The 17,403-nt window shown below is 52.0% G+C and overlaps 1 pseudogene; it reads right to left on the reverse strand.

The window, feature by feature from the left end:
* The window catches only part of LOC137464098 (uncharacterized), a 1,364,046-nt pseudogene that overhangs the window by 1,154,122 nt on the left and 192,521 nt on the right, over positions 1-17,403 (reverse strand).

The raw sequence follows: 17,403 nt of genomic DNA on the forward strand, positions 1-17,403 counted from the left end.
AGGTATGCATTTGGGGTGGTTCATGCACATGGGGCCATTTGGAGAGAGAGAGGACTGTTGAATTCGCAAGGGAAGAATATTAAACATGCACAAGAGATACTGAGACTACTAGATGCAGTACAACTACCTGAGAAAGTAGCCATCATGCACATTAAGGCACACCAGAAAGTGAGCTCTGAATTGGAAGAAGGGAACATGCTGGCGGACAGAGAGGCAAAAGACGCAGCCAAAGGTGAGGTATTTGAGGAAACAGTGGAGGCAACATTGATCCCAGATGGAAAGATCTCTATTGAAGGTAAGCCAGTGTATAATAGAAAGGATAAGAAACTTATTAAGGCAGAAAAAGCAAATTATAATGAAGAAGGATGGGCTGTAACAGAAGAAGGGAGACTTGTAGTGCCTTCCTATTTGTTGTGGTCATTAGTGCAAAAGGAACATGAAAAAACACATTGGGGAGTAGACGCCCTGTATAACCATCTGAAAGGAAAAATTATAGCTAGGAAACTACAGGGCACAGTAATACAGGTAACTCGTCAGTGTAGCCTTTGCCTCCGAACTAATCCTAAAAACATCCCAAAGCCTAAAGTTGGACAAATTGGGAAAGGCTGCAGAGCTGGGCAGCAGTGGCAAATCGATTTCACAGAATTACCCAGGAAGGGGGGATATTGTCACCTCCTGGTACTGACTGATACCTTTTCAGGTTGGCCAGAAGCTTTTCCTACTAGGACAGCCAAAGCACGAGAGGTAACCAAAGCACTGTTGCAAGAAATAATACCAAGGTTCGGAGTTCCAGCCACCATATCCTCAGATAGAGGGCCACATTTTATTTCCAAAATTGTGCAACAGGTTAGCCACCACCTGGGGATAGACTGGGAGCTGCATACCCCATATCATCCCCAGTCGAGTGGCCAAGTAGAAAAGATGAATCATTTGATCAAACAACAAATTGTGAGACTGGGACAAGAGGCAAACCTACCTTGGCCCCAGGCTCTCCCATTAGCATTATTGCGAATTCGGACAAAACCAAGGACAAAAGAAAAATTGAGCCCCTTTGAAATATGATATGGGAGACCATGTGCGGTTCAAGAAGGAACCACACCGACACAAGTAGGGGAGGAAACCCTACATAAGTATATGGAAGCCCTGAATACACAACTGAGAGAAATTGAAAAATATGTGGCTGGAGCTCAAAACAGAGAACTAGATGAACCTGTACACGATGTGCAACCTGGGGATTATGTATATGTTAAGCCTTTTGCAGAAAAAACCCTGGAACCACAGTGGGAAGGACCTTTCCAGGTGCTCCTCACTACCTTTACTGCAATCAAGATCAAAGAACAGAAGGCCTGGATCCATCACTCCCGAGTGAAGAAAGCCCCTGAGGGAGTCTGGAAAGTGACACCAGGTGACAACGAACTGAAGCTGAGGCTCACCCGGAACAACGAGTAAATGGACTTATAGAAATCATGGACATAATGGAGAAGGTCGTAACTATTATAGCCACTGCCATAATTATAACAGGAGCCAGTACAATACCACGCAAGTACAGCGTAACTGGAATATACCAGTGCCAAGGAAGGGCCTACGATCCCCACTCTTGTAGGGCCCTAAATGAGATTCTAAAGGTCACAAATGCACGTTTGTGGGAAGGGAGAGATGTCTGGGGATGTAACTATGCATTTGTGCAAGATGGGTTCCATGAGGCTTATCATCCGCCCATGAAACTCATTCGGATTAGCCCTGAATGCTGTGACAAATGTTTGAGTAAATGTCCTGAGTTTACACTAAAACTAGAGGGATGCGCAATAAGAGGGTATGATCTTGAAATTGGAGGAAAGTGGCAAACCATCAACCTAGAGCCCTGTTCCATGAGGAAACAACTGGGGTACATATGTGAGGGGACATTAGAAAGTAATACAGACACATGTGTGGATACGGACCAAAGCATCTGTCACTTTGAAACGCATTCAGGCAATCAAACAACTTTGCTTGTATATATAGGACGAGGTTGTGTCTGTCGCAGGACAGCATGTCCCACCATAATGCCAGACAATCTAAGCATGAATGAGACTCAGTTTAATTTATGTGTCTGTAACTTTGTCAAAATTGAGGGATGTGACTTCTCCTATCAGGCACCTGTAGTATCACACCAGTATATAAAAGCCAATTTAGTTACTGTACAAGAAATAGTGCCTGTGCCTGACTTTAGTTGCTCAGTTGTTAAAACATCAAGAACTAAGAGAAATTTTGGAAGGGGTTAGAGACGCAGGGAAAAAGACTTTAATCACTATACACCATGACACAGAAACCATCAAAGGAGTTTTTAAACGATTTGAGGAACACTTGTCTCATCATTGGTGGGATGTGCTTTTTGGATGGTCACCAACAGCAACCGGCATACTTAATGCTTTAATTCATGCTATCATTGTGTTGCTTATTTTAGTTAGTATAAGCTTGATTTTGTCTATTGTGATACTTGTTTGAAATTGGAAGATGATACGACGAATGACGGCCCTAACTTCGCTATCAAAAGCATATGGCTTAGTCTTGAGAGACACTAGACACATGTCTTGGGCAGATGAAGAAGAATCTGCATATTGAGTAAAAGAATTTACTCATCCCAAAGAAAAAGTGGGGAATGAAACATAAACTTTAAGAAATTTAGAGATTTTAGAAGAGCTAAGATTTTAGTTAGAAATAAGCTTTATTGGAATTAATTAAAATAAATGGGTAGGCATTGCTTGATGAAGTTAAGAGTTAGTAGTGAACTAATAATTGATTGCTTGTCAACACAATGTTTAGTTAGCTGGGTTTGTAATGAGAAATATAAAAACTGACAAATAGCTTTTAGGAACATAAGACAATTGTGGGCCTCTTCTGTTCCGAAACCAACTACAGATAAGAAATGGGAGTTCTACCAAGGGTTCATGTGTCACATTTGCATTGAAAAGGTAGAAAGGTCAGAATGAGGAAGACTACATTTACTTCCTCATTTTGGGACCCCTCCCGATGAAAGGGACCACCGACCCATTTCAAGGAACAAACTACGCATGCTTAATAGCTTTTGAACTGATTAGCATACGACGTAAGGAATGGGATGTACCAAAATGATGAATATGCATTTGTATTTTGGGTATTCAATACTTGTATGGATAAAAGGACTCTGAAATCACCTGAGGGGCGCGGTGTGTATTTGGGAGCTATCCCGCATGCCACCCGGCGTCGTAATAAACATACACTTTCTAACTTTAAACTGTTAGAGAGTTTTTGTCCGTCACAGGTGGATATCGGTGCTAGATCAATATCCATATTTCTTTAATAAATCAGGGAGGGGGGACTGGGAGGGTGCTTGGAGGGGCTTGGGATGTCTCTGAGAGGTTTTGGGGAGTCCTGACCCCTGCAGATCCCCCAGAGATGCCGCCGGACGTCGCCCGTAGCAAGATGCTGTCGGGGATCGGGGACTCGGAGTAGGGCTTCTTCTTCCTGGCGCTGGGGCTCGGCTTCTACCTGCTCAAGAAGGTCAGGGGGGTCCCAGAGGTCGTGTTCCCCCTCCCCCAGAGCGTGTGTGCTCCTTCCCCGGGGCCACCAGCCCGGTGTCACCCCCTTTTCTCTGCCCACAGAGCTCCTGAGTCACCAGTTGCTGCAGCCGCTCCCCGTGGCCTCAGGTGCAGCAGGGACCCCCCGCTCTGTCCCCGTGCTGATTTTGGGGGGGTCGTGTGTCCCCCCAGCCCTGTTGTCACTCTGCCCCCGCCCGCCTGCTCCCAGTGTTCCCTGTAAAGCTTCCCAGTTAAACACTGGGTGCTGCGGGTCTGCCCGGCAACTGGTGAGTCATCAGCCCCGCTCGCTCTGATTGGCTGACTCTTGTCCATCGCGTTCTCTCATTGGCTGAGGAGAGGCCCGGGACTGGAGAGAAGCAACGGCAGAGATCCCGCCCCGAGCACCGGCACGGGGACAACAGACCCAGCCTGGGCACACGGAGGGAATTTATTACCAACCAAACACAGCAGCACAAGCAGAAGGGAAAGAAATCCCTCCAACACCTTCCCCCCACCCAACGGGGATCACCCACAACAGGGCTTATCCACGATGGAGAGACGGGGACAGCCGAGTTTAGACCAGAAGCCAATTTCATTGAGGGTACCAGGTGTTTATACAGGGTTTTACTTGTGTGGTGCTCAGATAGGGCTCGATGTTTGCTAACAATTTCCCATTGGTTACACATTCTTCATGACATCACGGCACCTGGGAACATTATCTTATCACAAAGTCTCACAACAGGTTGCTTGGTCACTTCTTGCCCAGGGAGACTTAAACTGTGTCTGTGTCTCCCACAGTTGCTGCTCAGTCAGGCCTCAGATCTCGGCCCCTTTATCAGCTCCATAGTTTTCCTCTCTGTTTTATTCCCCATTTGGGGGCACCAGGGCTCTGCCCAACGGGGGTCACTGGGGATCATCCAGCCCAGATCCTCCCATGGGGGATGGAGGTGGGGCAGCCCACAAAGCTCTTCCCTCACTCTCTTCCCTCACTCCAAGCTCTTCCCTCACTCAAGGCACTCGCAGGGCTTCCTTAGTGTTGCGTCCGTTGGTGTTGGGTCAAGTTTGAGCTCCTGGAGAAGCTCTTCCCACACTCCCCACACTCGTAGGGCCTCTCCCCAGTGTGGATGCGCTGGTGTCTTCTCAGTTCGGAGCTCCAACCAAAGCTCTTCCCACATTCCAAGCAGGTGTAGGGCCGTTCCCCAGTGTGGATCACCTGGTGCTGGATCAGGTCTGAGCTGTCTCTGCAACCCTTCCCACACTCCCCACACTTGTAGGGCCGTTCCCCAGTGTGGATCACCTGGTGGCGGATCACGTGGGAGCTGTGCGTGAAGCTCTTCCCACACTCCCCACACTCGTAGGGCCTCTCCCCGGTGTGGATGCGCCGGTGCATGGTGAGGTGGCAGTTTTGCTTGAAGCCCTTCCTGCAGTCGGGGCAACGGAAGGGCCTCTCCTCTGTGTGAATCCGCTCATGTGTGAGGAGAGTGGAGCTGGTCTGAAACCTCTTCCCACACTGGGAACACTCGTAGGGCCTCTCCCCAGTGTGGATAACCTGGTGCCGGGTCAGGCCAGAGCTGTTCCTGAAACCCTTTCCACACTCCACACACTCGTAGGGCCTATCCCCAGTGTGGATCCTCACGTGCTCGATCAGGGTGGAGCTCCGGCTGAATCCCTTCCCACACTCCCCACACTCGTAAGGCCGTTCCCCAGTGTGGATCCTCTGGTGCTCGATCAGAGAGGAGCGGAAGCTGAATCCCTGCCCACATTCCAAGCACTTGTGGGGCTTTTCCCTGCCATGAGGCTTCTCCACCAGCTCCGAGCTCCAGCTGGATCTCTGGCCGCCTTCCTGGCTCAGGGGGGCTCTTTCCTCCCCACAGCTCCCTGGGCTGGTTTTGCAGCCCCTCTTCCTGCAGGATCTCCGGGGCTTTTCCTCCTCCTCCATCCAGCCACAACCTGGAATGAAAAATCCTGGTTTGGGGAAAAAACAAAAGGAGAGCACCTTGGACTGGAGGTTCCTCCTTGCCCCACTTCATCGCAGGAAGTCAATAGGAATCTTGTGTCTGTGAGAACCTCCAAAGCACCAAGATTCACCCCAGAAATCCTGCAAACTTCAAGAGACAGATAAAAAACACCCCAAACCTCACAATTCAGCAAAAACCATAATTTCCTCCAAAAGATAAAGATTCAGCTGCCACATAAAACCAAAGCACCAACATTTAGCCCAAGCAAGCTCAGAAACCCCAAGATTCACCCCGTGAAAATCCTGGATCCCCCTCCACAGTCACCTGCTGCATGTGGGGGGAGCAGCGCTCCTGGGGCTGGGGGGAGGCTGCAGATACAGGGAGGGGTGGAACCTTGTGCTGCTTCCTGTTTCTGCTCCTCCTCCTCCTGTGACTCTGCTCTTCCTCACACTCCTCTTCCTCCTGCTATTCCTCCTTCTCCTGCACAATCCCACCTTCTCCTGCCACGTCCATCCTTTGACCATTTTGTTCCTCAACCCTGCTTCTCCTTCCCTTCTCCTCCTGCCCCCAGGCCCAGCACCCACTGCCGGCTCCCTCTTCCCCCCAGACCCACAGCATCCCAGCGCAGGGGCAGGGATGGAGCTGGGGCAGGTCGGGCTGGGGCAGCGCTGGGCTCTCGGCCGCTTCCGCCCGCACTCGGTCCCCACTGCAGCCGCTCCCGCCAGGACAGCGCGGGGGGGCCCGGCCTTGGCGCTGCCCCACTCCCACCTCCCCAAATTCCCCTCGCGGGGGCGATGGGGCCGAGGGGGGGGCGCAGGTGGGGTCCAGGTGGGGAACGCTGGGAGCTGCGAGTCTGCCTGGCAACTGGTGAGTCATCAGCGCCGTGCGCTCTGATTGGCTGAGCTCTGCCTGAGGGCTGGGGCTGCAGCAAAGAGGGGACACCCTGCTCCAGGGGGGATGTCCCGCAAACGGGGGACCCCCATGAAAGGAACAAGAGGAAAGTGTCTTCACAAACAGATGCTGTGAATCTGCTCCGAGACAGGGACAGGCACCTGTGAATAAGGAAGTGACAGGAGAAGCCATCGGTTTCAGGAAATGTTATCAATTGATGACACAGACTGCTGCTCAGCCAAGGTCCTGCTCAATTCATGAACTTCCCGAAGAACAACAAAGACTTAACAGAGCCAGGAATATCGTTTGCTATAAAATAGTGGGGTGCTTATGAAGGGGGTATGTAGCAGGTGGATTGGGAAGTCTGCACCTCTCAAGTACTTCAGCCAGTGGGGAAAGGGAGAGGGAGATGTGGCCAGGAGAATTGGGATGAAAAGGAGGCTGTGTGCTCCAACAACTGCAGAGATCCCATGGGGAATGTCCCATGGCCTCTCCCATTTCTAGGAATGAAATTACTTTTACAGGACTCCTCTGTCTGCTTTGTGGACAGAAACCTCTGCTGATGTCAATTTTCCCACACACCCTGGGGCTCATCCGGAATTCCTTCCACCGTCCGGGGCGGCGGGCAGGGAGTGCAGCTGAAGGTGCCTCACCCACTTTGGGTGATCGGCTCCCTTGGCTGGCGGCGGCACCTGGGATCGACTGGGGACCCGGGAGTGACCAGGAGACAGACGAGGGACACATCAGGGGGGGTCTGTGAAGAGTCAGCAGGGAGAGAGCACTGAAAATCTCAGCAGTGAGTGCACTGGGATCTTCGGGGAGTGAACATGGCAGGGCACCCAGGGAGGGGAGAAAAGGGAAAGCCAGGGAGGGGTCCTGGCCAAAGGGATGATGATCCCAAAATGTCTCTGAAGGGTCCCTTGGGAGAATGTTGAGGTAGTTTGCACATTCCCCCAGAGGTAATTAAGGACATGGACAGCCAGGGGAGCAATAAGGGAAGTGGAGAAGGGATTTGGACAACAGGGGATGGATGGTGTTGGTGTGCTGGGAAGGGATCGGGTGAAGGGCAGTGTGCAGCAATATGGTGAAGGCAAGAAGCAGCAGGAGGAATCTATGTGGTGAGAAAAAGGATGATGGAGAAGAGAAGGAAGAGAAAAATACAGAGGACTGGGATGTATTTCAGCACTGTTCTATGATCAGAATTTGCCAGCTGATCCAGATCCTTTCCATCCCGGGTTTCCCGGAGAGGAAAAGAAGGAGGTCAGGATGCCAGGGGGTTTCTCTGTGGTGGGCAGCGGCAGCACCGGGCGCAGAGGTGCGGGACCGGGAGCACGGGCTGGGGGCCAGTGGGGAGCTGCGGGGCCGGGCCGGGGCTGTGGGGCAGCCGGGGCTCAGCGCCGGGCGCTGCCTGACCCCACCAGCCCCGGGCAGGGCCGGCAGTGGCCCCCGGCCCCCAGGAGCCTGCGGGACGCCCCGGCCGCTGCCCGGCCCCGTGGAGCTGCCGGCCCTGCCCGCCGGGGGGGCCGCCTTTGGACACTGCGGCAGGACAGGGACCGGCTCTGGGATACGATACGGGCTGGGGAGGGCACCCTGAGCACAAGAAGGAAAATAAAGCAACATCTGGGAAATGCAGATTGTACATGGAAGGATCAGGATTTTCTATTAAGCATTTGCTTTGGGTCGCTGGAGAAAGGAAAGATTTTGCACAAAGCTCAGCAGCTCTCAGAGGATGAGCACCCACAGGCAGTGAGCGCGGCTGCAGGAGTGGCAGAAGAAGGCCCTGGAGCACTTGGGCACAAAGGCACAGCAGCTGAATGCAAGAAGGGATGAGCAAAAGGCCAAGCTGAAGGCAAAGGCCATGGCACAGTTCCTACAGCCCCTCAGGGATCAACCCCAGGGCCCAAGGGGGCCCCAGCACCCAGGGGACGGGGTCAGCCACAAGCACCTGGCAGAGGCATTGCCCTCCTGGGCAGGGGAGAGCCCACCCAAACAGCCCCTGGGAAGGAGTCAGGGCTGTAAACCAAGATGCCATGGGTACGGCTTTTGCCGTTGGCTTTGGCAAGAAGAAGAGCCAGACCCAGGGCAGATATTCAATTCTCTCCCTTGCAATTGATCTTGGGAATTCCTTACCCTGGTAATTCTCCACCCAGTGCAGGGTGGGGATAAGGGATGGACATTTAAAGCAGTCTGTGGCCAGAGTCCTGTCTCTTGTGAAATCTCTCCCACAGGAAGCTGGGCTGGCACAGAGCCTGCCTTGGCACTTTGCTGTTCCCAACATCCAAGCAGGACATCGGGCCCTGCCTAAGGAGGCCAAAGCAGCACCACTGGTGGCCAAGTGGCGTGGCCCATGCCAAGTGTCCCTGAGGCCAGAAACAGCCCCCAGCACAGCTGAGCACGGGGGGACCCCTCAGCCTGGGCTCCAGGGCTCTGAAGCCCCGGAGATTTGCACTTCCCGCCTGCAGCAGGAGCATGGGAGGCCCCCACGGAGCCTGCACTGAAGGCAGCGCAGCAGCAGCCAGGGCTCCACAGCGGGGCAAGCCCCTGGGCCTGCCCACACATCCTCTGCTCAAATCCTCTGCCTGGGCACCCTCCTTGGGCATCTCCAGCCACCGGGGCCAATCCTTGCTGCCACTGCTGCAGCTTCAGTGCTTTCTGGGCCTGCACTGCCACAGCTGCTGCCGAAGACAACGGCACAATTCCACTCTGGGTCTCAGCCACACTCACACACTGCGCTGCCTGGGATTGCACTGATGGAAAATACACCAGGTCACAGACTTTAACATTTTTAACATTTTATTTCTCTACTCAGCCTTGGTCTGCCTTGGCCTCGGGGATAGAAATGGTAAAGGTTTTTTTAAGGGATGTTCCACCACTCAGTGGAGATGAGTTTAACATCTCAACACTCTGGGAATGGCCCAAAAGATTCCCACAAAGATAACGCCCAGCAGCAAACAGCAACCAACACCTACCCCAGACACTGCCCCCAGCAGAGCTGGAGACACCTGCTCTGGAAAAGGCTGAGAAGGAAATCCAGCAGTTCCGACCTGATGAACAGCAGAAGCCAAGAAATCCGGGTCCAATAAAAACCCAAATACTAAAAACTGCACAACTTGAAACTACAGAACATTAAACCAATGGATTTAGATTGGTTCAGACTGTATCAAGTTTGGGAACAATCCAGTTAAACCCACGTGTCATGGAACGATTTTCTCTGCACACCCGGGCTATGTGGGGATGGAATGATTTCTGTTGCAGATCCTGGCCAGAATCAAGGAATGCCTTGACTCTAACACTAAACATATTGGTGGAGTTTTCCTTTCTTCTGCACTTTCAGTGCAAAGTTTATAGCAGAAGAGTATTTTTTGTAATTATCCTACTTCTATATTGCCAGTTAGGTTTCAGCCAGGGATGTGAGAATGAGTTTCTACTCCGAGGAGAAGTAGAAAAAACTTAATTGCCTTGGGATTTTTTTGTGTATGTTTGTGTGAGAGATACCAAAATTTTGGTCTGGGTATTTTGGCGTTCACTTTTAGGCTGCATTTTGCAAAACTAGAAGAGATTTAAAGGTGACCCTTTCACTCATAAACAGTAAATAGACGATTTGAAGGAAAAAATAAATAAAGCAGCAGGTTGTGGGGGGGGGGGGCACACATGAGGCTGCTGGAGGCTGCTCTGGAAGAGAAGCTGCATTCCAGGCAGCCAGCAGAGGAGCTTTAGAAATGCAAATTAACACTGCTGGGGCAAAGTGGGGACAATGGACCTGCCTCTACTTGCCTGGGGCAGGAATTGGGCTGATTCCCTCTGCCCCTCACCCCAAGCTCTGCCTGCCTGCACAGATGGAATCTGCACAGCTGAAGGCAGAGCCCATGGTGAGGATCTCTGACTCTGCAACAGAAATGGGTGAAGCTGCAAAGGGAAACAGCAAATGGAGAATGCTGTGAAAACCTCACTAAAATAAGGGGGGATCATCCCTGTGCCCACTCCAACATGTGCTGGCACTGTCTATGCTATACAGGGAGTATCAGAGCACTGGGGTTTTTGCTATAACAAGTTCAGGGAAATCAGTTGGAATTCAAGTATTTCATGATGTAATTAGACAAAAGCAGTCAACTGATGCAGCCCCGGCTGGAGGGAGCGCCCAAAAATGGGGAAAAGATGAAGGGCCACCAGAACAAATCCTAAAACACCACGGACCAGCCCCTGGGAACCTGAACCAATTCATATCAGGAGACACAGAACCCATTTATCATTTCAATGGCATCATTAGATTACAAGCTGTCCTCGAAATAAGAACCAACCAGACACCTCCAGCTCCTGACCTTCCTGCCGACCCATCCACTGAAATGAGGAACACAACATTTCACCATGGGATGGGATCACATTATCTGTTAGCAGAAAAAGGAGGAGTTTGTGGAAAACTAAATGACTCCAACTGCTGTTGGCAAAGAGATGACAAAGGAAAAGCGGTGAAAAAAGATAACAAAGGAAATTGGAGAGCAGTTTCTGTATTGGTCCAAACATGGAAAGGATGGGATTGGGACACGGTTTCGTGGCTCCCTGGCACACCATGGGTTAAACGAATGCTGCTTCTCCTCTTCTGTGCTACAGCAACTCTCATCTTTTTACCATGCTCCACACCTTGGGAGTGCAGCTCATCCAGCAGCTGAGCCAGGGGATGCAGGTGGCAGCCAGGCCTCCTGATCCAGAAACGGCTACAAAAGGACAGGGAATGAGGACACCGAGAATAATCCCAAAACCAAAGAGGACCCGGGAAGAACAAAACAGAGTCAATGAGTGAATCTGCCTGGAGATAGGGCCAGCGACTTGGAGATGAGGAAGTAACGGAGAAACCATCAGTTCCAATAAATGTTACAAATGGACCCGGACAGCTGCTCAAAGTCCCGCTAAACTCCTCAACTTCCCGAAGAACAAAGACCAAACAGAGCCATGAACATCGGCTGTCATCCACAAGGAGGGGTGCATATGAACGAGGACAGGCAGCAGGCGGATCGGGAAGTCTGAACCTTCCAAGTCCCTCAGCCAGTGGGCAAAGGCAGAGGGAGATGCGGCCGGGAAAATGAGCATCCAAAGGAGGCTGCGTGCTACAAGGGCAGAGACCGCATGGCAAATGCCCCACGGCCTCTCCCTCTGCTCAGCAATCGAGTCACTTTGACAGGACTCCTCGGTCTCCTCTGGCCACAGAAACCTCCGGCGACGGGAATTTCCCCGCACGGTCCCGGCCACGGGGCAGCCACCTCTGTCCCAGCCACAGCAACCGGGACGAGCCAGCGCTGCTCCGGCAGCGGCTCCTGCCCAGGCAGCGGCGGGAAGGAGACCGCGGGCAGCCGCTCCCGCAGCGCCCTCAGCCCAGGGCCGGCACGGGCCGGACACGGCACCGCCAAGCCGCCGGAGCCCCCTGCCGCCCCCTCCGCCCGCAGCGAGCCCCGAGCCCCCGCAGAACCCGGCGCGGCTCCCACCTGCGCCGGGGCCGCCTCCGAGCTCCGCCAATGCCGCCTCCCCGCGCTCCGGCCGCTGCCGCCGCTCCCGGGCCCGCACAGACGCTCCGCCAATGGCGCCGCTGCCGAGCCAGGGCCGCCCTCAGGCCGCCAGCGGGGCCGTGCTTCGCCCCGCTCTCACCAATCAGCACGCCAGAACCGCGACTGACGGCAGCAGCGGCCAATGGCAGCGAGGGGCGGGCTCTGCACACGGCACAGCCTCGCCCCGCGCTCTCAGGGCCCCCCGGGCTGTGGGAGGGCAAAGCCGGAGATGAGGAACAGCCCTGGAACGGGCCCGGGCCCGGGCCGGCATCGATCTGCAGCACCAACAAACTGCTCCGCACCTCCCGACACGGCTTTCCCGGCCCTGCGCCTTCGCCTTCGCTGGCTCCGGCTCTGCGGGAAGCCCAGCAGCCCCACTTCTCCTGCCCCCTAATTCGGAGCATCAGCGCATCGCTTTGATTTCCCCCAAAAAGGGAAAACCGCCCCAAAGCCCTGTGGGGGAGTGGGGGAGGGGAGAGATTTCTGGCACAAAACTCCAAAAGCTCCGTGCAGGACAATGAGAAGTCAATGAAGAGCCTTGAATGCAGCTTTCCCCACGCCTCCCTCCTTCCAGCTGCACCTCCTCCCCCGGCAGTGCAGGAGACAGGGAATGGGGCCGTGCTCAGTTCATCCCCCGTGGCTTCTCCCTCTGCCCAGGGACAGGAGTCGTTCCCCTGCTGCAGCCTGCGCTCTCTCCCACCGGAGACTTCTCCAGGAACTTCTCCGACCGGAGTCCATCCCCTGGGGCACAGCCCCCCTCCAAGTGCTGCAGCGGGAAAAACGCCAGTCACTTGTTTTTACAACTTTTAAAAGTTTAATGATAATGAAATGGTTATAAAAATAGTAATACAATTAGAGTAATAAAAATTTAGAGTTCGTGTAATTACAGGACAATAAAAAGCAAAGAATTACGGACGTCCGGATGCTCTCGGGCACTTAAGCCCAATAAGCATGCCTTGTGAACAAAGGAATAACCTTTAAAAGCAGTAGCCTGTTGCATATTCATACATCTCATACATGATGCATAAATTCCTTGCAAATTAAGAAATTTTCTGGTTTTTGTCAACTTCTTCCCTTTAATCCTGGTGGTTCCATAAAGACGGAGAGAAGGTGGAAGAATGTTTGTCTTTTCCGATAAGGAGGCCGTAATTCTTTATGGGCCCCCTTCATTGTCATCTCTGTGTGAAGAGTTTCTTCATTATCTCATCTCTTGCTTGAGCTAGTAAAAAAAACCCCACATACATAGGCTATATTTTGACTACAAAACTACATATACCATACTATTAAAATGTTAATACAGCACTTCTAATCAATATAACATGATACATATAGTATTCAATTTAATATTTGCGAAAAGCCAATCATAAGACATGCATTTTTCACACTTGTTTTTACAATTTCTAAAAGTTTGGTAAAAATAAAGTGGTTATAAAAATAGTAATACAATTAGAGTAATAAAAATTTAGAGTTAGGACAATTACAAGAGAATAAAAAACAAAGAATTACGGACATCTGGATGCTCTCGGGCACTTAAGCTAGGACAACATGTTTTGCGAACAAAGGAATAACTCTTAAGATCCATTCACTGTTGCATATTCATACATACCTCATGGTTATGCATACATTCTGTTTATAATAAGAAACTCTCTCTGGAATAGACAGTGCCAGCACATGTTGGAGTGGGCACAGGGATGATCCCCCCTTATTTTAGTGAAGTTTTCACAACATTCTCCATTTGCTGTTTCCCTTTGCAGCTTCACCCATTTCTGTTGCAGAGTCAGAGATCCTCACCATGGGCTCTGCCTTCAGCTGTGCAGATTCCATCTGTGCAGGCAGGCAGAGCTTGGGGTGAGGGGCAGAGGGAATCAGCCCAATTCCTGCCCCAGGCAAGAAGAGCCAGGTCCATTGTCCCCACTTTGCCCCAGCAGTGTTAATTTGCATTTCTAAAGCTCCTCTGCTGGCTGCCTGGAATGCAGCTTCTCTTCCAGAGCAGCTTCCAGCAGTCTCACATGTGCCCCCCCCCAATACCTGCTGCTTTTTTTATTTTTTCCTTCAAATCGTCTATTTACTGTTTATGAGTGAAAGGGTCACCTTTAAATCTCTTCTCGTTTTGCAAAATGCAGCCTAAAGGTGAACGTTGCAAAACCCAGACCAAAATTTTGGTATCTCTCACACAGACATACACAAAAAATCCCAGGGCAATTGAGTTTTTTCTACTTCTCCTCGGAGTAAAAACTCATTCTCACATCCCTGGCCCAAACCTAACCGGCAATATAGAAGTAGGATTATTACAAAAAATACTCCACTGCTATAAACTTTGCACTGAAAGTGCAGGAGAAAGGAAAACTCCACCAATATGTTTAGTGTAGGAGTCAAGGCATTCCTTGATTCTGGCCAGGATGTGCAGCAGAAATCATTCCATCCCCACATAGCCCGGGTGTGCAGAGAAAATCGTTCCATGGCACGTGGGTTTGACTGGATCGTTCCCAAACTTGATACAGTCTGAACCAATCTAAATCCATTGGTTTAATGTTCTGTCGTTTCAAGTTGTGCAGTTTTTAGTGTTTGGGTTCCTGTTGGACCCGGATTTCTTGGCTTCTGCTGTTCATCAGGTCGGAACTGCTGGATTTCCTTCTCAGCCTTTTCCAGAGCAGGTGTCTCCAGCTCTGCCGGGGGCAGTGTCTGGGGTAGGTGTTGGTTGCTGTTTGCTGCTGGGCGTTATCTTTGTGGGAATCTTTTGGGCCATTCCCAGAGTGTTGAGATGTTAAACTCATCTCCACTGAGTGGTGGAACATCCCTTAAAAAAACCTTTACCATTTCTTTCCCCGAGGCCAAGGCAAACCAAGGCTGAGTAGAGAAATAAAATGTTAGAAATGTTCAAGTCTATGACCTGGTGTATTTTCCATCAGTGCAATCCCAGGCAGCGCAGTGTGTGAGTGTGGCTGAGACCCAGAGTGGAATTGTGCCGTTGTCTTCGCCAGCAGCTGTGGCAGTGCAGGCCCAGAAAGCACTGAAGCTGCAGCAGTGGCAGCAAGGATTGGCCCCGGTGGCTGGAGATGCCCAAGGAGGGTGCCCAGGCAGAGGATTTGAGCAGAGGATGTGTGGGCAGGCCCAGGGGCTTGCCCCGCTGTGGAGCCCTGGCTGCTGCTGCGCTGCCTTCAGTGCAGGCTCCGTGGGGGCCTCCCATGCTCCTGCTGCAGGCGGGAAGTGCAAATCTCCGGGGCTTCAGAGCCCTGGAGCCCAGGCTGAGGGGTCCCCCCGTGCTCAGCTGTGCTGGGGGCTGTTTCTGGCCTCAGGGACACTTGGCATGGGCCACGCCACTTGGCCACCAGTGGTGCTGCTTTGGCCTCCTTAGGCAGGGCCCAATGTCCTGCTTGGATGTTGGGAACAGCAAAGTGCCAAGGCAGGCTCTGTGCCAGCCCAGCTTCCTGTGGGAGAGATTTCACAAGAGACAGGACTCTGGCCACAGACTGCTTTAAATGTCCATCCCTTATCCCCACCCTGCACTGGGTGGAGAATTAACAGGGTAAGGAATTCCCAAGATCAATTGCAAGGGAGAGAATTGAATATCTGCCCTGGGTCTGGCCCTTGCTCTTGCCAAAGCCAATGGCAAAAGCCGTACTCATGGCATCTTGGTTTCTATCCCCAGCTTCCAAAGGTGTTTCTTTCTTTCCCCATTCATTCTTTGTACCCAGCCTGAGCTCTGGGGGTGTAGGGGTTATGGAGGTCCCATTGTATTCCTAAAGCTGCCATAACCCCCTGGAGGATCTTTCCTGTAAAATGAGTTCTGCTGTCTGAGTCTTTTGCTTCCACAATCCCTTTTCTTGGAATTATTTCTTTTAGAAATACCTGTATAAGTGATCTAGTGGTTGCTGAGCAATCAGAATTGCTTTTGCCCCCCTGTTCGGTGGCATGGTGTCAGCAGAAGATATTGAAGCCTTCCTGCTCAGGGCATTTCAGTGCCAGGCTCTTAGAAGCACACACAGCTGCGCCGGTTGAGCTGACCATGGGGTGGTAACCTGGGCTTTGTCTGATTCCCTTCCTTAATAACAGCGTGTCTTGTAGCTCTTTTCCCTTCTGCTGCCCTTGAAGAGCCATCCAGGAGCACATTTTCTCCCTCAGGCCAGGGAATGTCTCATCAAGCTCTCCCAGGCTGTGTCTGGAGCTCTGTCACTTGAATGCAGTCCTGGGTTTCTTCCCAGCCCCTCTGTGGGCTGTTCAAACAGGAGGCTGGGTTAAACCCTTCCCCTGCCTTCAGTTCTAAATCCTCCTGTGCCACTGAACAAGTTTCATACTGTAATAACTGAGCACTGCTCATCCATTTAGAGGCTCTTTTGGTTATCAAAGCTTTAACTTGATGGCAGACTGGAACAGCTGGAGATCCTGTTGTCATCAGGTTTTGGGCCTGGGTTCCCCTTAAAGCTGTGTCTGCACAATTCTGCAGACAATGAGGCCACTCCGGCCACTGGGTTCAACATTTTGGCCCAAGAATTCCTTTGGCATGGCCCTGTTTAACATTCACCTACAATTCCAGTTTCTTTACTGAGACTGGAAGAGCCACAGCTGAGGCATCAATATTACTAGGAAGAAAAAGAAATTAATTTATTTCAAACCTATCCCCCACAGCTCTTAATAGTGATTGGACAAATCATACCAGCTCAGCTTTCCCATTTATTCCCTAATAATTAAAACATTCCTTTACAATATTCCCAAATTAGGTCTAAGATTCAGAATGGATGGAGAGGCCCCTGTATCCATCAGGAGAGGCCTCCTCTCGATGCAGACCCAGCCTGAATGTTCTCCAGGGCTCCAGTGTGGTGGGTCCCCAGTGGGATGGGAGCTGTGACAGCCCTGACAATCCATGTCCATCCAGGGGTGGGCTTGCTCCTCCTGAGGGTGCTGCTGTCTCTGCTTCCAGTGTCCCTGTGCCCTGCAGCTGGAGCCCTGACTCCTTCCCAGGGGCTGTTTGGGTGGGCTCTCCCCTGCCCAGGAGGGCAATGCCTCTGCCAGGTGCTTGTGGCCGAACCCGTCCCCTGGGTGCTGGGGCCCCCTTGGGCCGTGGGGTTGATCCCAGAGGGGCTGTAGGAGCTGTGCCATGGCCTTTGCCTTCAGCTTGGCCTTTTGCTCATCCCTTCTTGCATTCAGCTGCTGTGCCTTTGTGCCCAAGTGCTCCAGGGCCTTCTTCTGCCGCTCCTGCAGCCGCGCTCACTGCCTGTGGGTGCTCATCCTCTGAGAGCTGCTGAGCTTTCTGCAAAGTCTTTCCTTTCTCCAGCGACCCAATGCAAATGCTTAATAGAAAATCCTGATCCTTCCATGTACAATCTGAATTTCCCAGATGTATCTTTGTTTTCCTTCTTGTGCTCAGGGTCCCCTCCCCAGCCCGTATCCCAGAGCCGGTCCCTGTCCTGCCGCAGTGTCCAAAGGCGGCCCCCCCGGCGGGCAGGGCCGGCAGCTCCACGGGGCCGGGCAGCGGCCGGGGCG

The sequence above is a fragment of the Anomalospiza imberbis genome, chromosome 36 (assembly GCF_031753505.1).
Source record: "Anomalospiza imberbis isolate Cuckoo-Finch-1a 21T00152 chromosome 36, ASM3175350v1, whole genome shotgun sequence".
NCBI lineage: Eukaryota > Metazoa > Chordata > Aves > Passeriformes > Viduidae > Anomalospiza > Anomalospiza imberbis.